Here is a 3,103-nt window from a genome sequence, read left to right as displayed (position 1 = left end):
GATCCTATAAGCCAAAATAAACATTTTCTTCCCACAAGCTGTTCTTGGTTGGGTGATTTCTGCCAGCAATGTGAACCTGACTGCAGCAGTCCCTTAGAAGCTAACATGTTATCCCAATCTCAGTGAGCTACATACACTAAAGCTGTGGTAGTTCTGTCTGGGCTTGAGTTACATGTGGAGTTAACAGGTTTAATGAAGACGAATAAATGTTTGGTCAAATTTCACTTTCAGATTAAAAGTGACTACATTTTTCATAGAAGTATGTATTATGAAATGTTTGGGGCAGACTGTAGAATAATATTTGTTTTGTCAGAAGTTCAAATTTAACTGACTTTCCATATTTTATCTGACAATGCTTAGGCTTTACTACAAATGAAAAAGTGCAGAATCTCTTGGGGTTGTGGCATGAGTGTTATTGCATCTAAATTTTTTTCTCCAGAATTGCCTAGCACTTAGGATTGAGATTTATTGCTCTTGAAAATTTTTATTTTAGATGAATTAATTAGTAAATTGACACCAGGAGAATTGACTTGAGGTGAATTGGTATCAAGATGAATTAAATCCCCAATGCCACCTTAGCAAGAACATAGCTCAGTTGGTAAAATGTTTGCTGTGGAAGGTGAGTCTGTTGCATGCACTAGGAGGCAGAGACAGAGACAGAGATAGGAGGAACTCTGGAGCTTGCTTGCCAGCTAGTCTTGTTGAATTGGTGAGCTCCACCAGACATCATCATCTGGTCTATGGACACATGCTACTTGCACCTGCTTTCACATACACACATGAAAACACACACACACACACACACACACACACACACACACACACACACACATACACACACACATTTAAAAATGAACCTGGCTCATTTTGAAGATATTATTTACATTTAAAATGAACTTGGCTCAATTTGAAGATATTATTTACAGGCCCACAGGCCCCACTTGGAATTTGGTACTTATCTCTGACTCCCTTCTTTCTTTTTTTTTTTTTTAAATATTTGTTCATTTTTTATTTATTTATTTGAGAGCAACAGACACAGAGAGAAAGACAGAGGGAGAGAGAGAGAATGGGCGCGCCAGGGCTTCCAGCCTCTGCAAATGAACTCCAGACGCGTGCGCCCCCTTGTGCATCTGGCTAACGTGGGACCTGGGGAACCGAGCCTCGAACCGGGGTCCTTAGGCTTCACAGGCAAGTGCTTAACCACTAAGCCATCTCTCCAGCCCTCTGACTCCCTTCTTTCATGAGTGAAGTGAAGTACCTGCTGAGAGGAACAGCCTGCTTCTCTTGCCTCTCAACTATAGCCTGAAACTGAAGAAGTGAATACATTCTCCGACTTAGGGGTTAAGGTTGAAAGGCCCAAACAAGCCATGACTTAAAAATTCTCTTTAACTCTTTTGGACAGTTTTATTTTCACTTGAATAGATGAAGAAAAGAAGCAAAACCAGTCTGGTGACTTATAAATATTAGGGATATATCCAGAGGTAAACTTGGGCATCCAATCCCCTAGTTAATTAAATTGATTTAAGAAAAGACATCATGGCAAAGCATTTAATTTTGGTTAGTGTTGCCCATAAAATCAGATACATTTCCAGACGTTTTCCAAAACAAAATGTCACCTAAGGGCACATCTTTCCTCTCCTCCATAGCTAATATGCTATCTCTCTCTTCATCAGCTCCAGACAACCACTGTGGCAGAGAAGAATAGGCTGTTATTTGATGCCAAATTGAATCTGCAGAGACTCAGTGAACTAACACCAGAGAATTATTACAGTGACTCAGTATGTGTGTGTCTGCTGTGATTTTTAACATTGATAGCTAGCTAGACTTACTTTTAATTTCCTCTTAAATATTAGGATGTTTCAAAGTGTCCCCAGTTACTGATCAGACCATTGTGTTTCTGATCTTGGTGATAGAATGCATCCAAGTTATGAACTGAAAACAAAATTCATCTGCAAAGTTCCAAGTTAACTTTGCATTTCAAGAATTCTCATAGGACAACATGAACAGTTTTCAGCTCAGTGATCGTTTTTAATCATCCTTGTTGGCCTTTGGTTCTCAGAAGCCACTTACTCATGAGAGAACTGACAGAATGGACAGATCAGACTTGTTTTCATCCCTATGCTCTCATCTTCTGAGCAGCAAGATTCAGATGGGGATTGACTTCAAGCATGGTACAAAGACAGATCCTTGGTTCCTCTTGCTATGTGTTAAAGACATTGGAAAACTGTATTGTACCCCTCATCACTGGTCTCATATCTGCATTGGCAAAGGACAAATGAAGTCTCAGGCTAGTGAGTTGACTCAGAGGGTAAGAATGTTTTCTGTGCAAGGATGAGGACCTAAGTTCAAGTGCCAGCACCCGTACAAAAATGCTAGGAATGACCATTGACACCCATAACCTCAGGGATAAAGGACATAGACAGGAAGATTGATGGGGCTCACTGGTCAGCTAGTCACAGGGAAATCCAGGTTCTGAGAGATTTTCTTAAGAAAATAAGGTGGAAAAGGGAAAGAGGAAGACACTGGATATCCTTCTCTGACCTCACATGTGTGTACAGAGGATATGTGCATCTCTGTGCACACACACACACACACACACACACACACACACACACACACAGAGAGAGAGAGAGAGAGAGAGAGAGAGAGAGAGAGAGAGAGAGAGAGAGAGAGAGAGAGTTTCTGCCCAGCCCTATGATTAAAGGAAGATACTGGTTTTAGCCAAGAGCCCCAGAATACTGAATATTTCTGGTACAAACTATTCAATACCTCTCACCTACCATATAACCTTATTGCCAATATATGTCATGGGATATTAATATTTAACTTCATGGTTTATGTTAGTTTCCAAAAGTGCAAAACTCCCTCATCATATCTTGTCACTCAGTAATTCCCATGTGGCTTAGATTTAATTTTATTTTGCTATTCCTAATCTTCCTCAACTCCTGAAATCTTTCCATTATATGACTAGCAAAATTCCTAAGATACCCAACCTTCTATGAAAATTTGCCTTTCTATTTAACTGTAACTTGGTTCTTTCTGAGGGCCATATCTTAACTTATTCTTCTCAAAACATAGCTATATTTTATTCTTAGTCTTAATA

Source organism: Jaculus jaculus, chromosome 13 (assembly GCF_020740685.1).
Source record: "Jaculus jaculus isolate mJacJac1 chromosome 13, mJacJac1.mat.Y.cur, whole genome shotgun sequence".
Lineage (NCBI taxonomy): Eukaryota > Metazoa > Chordata > Mammalia > Rodentia > Dipodidae > Jaculus > Jaculus jaculus.
Note: the sequence above shows the minus strand (reverse complement) of the source record.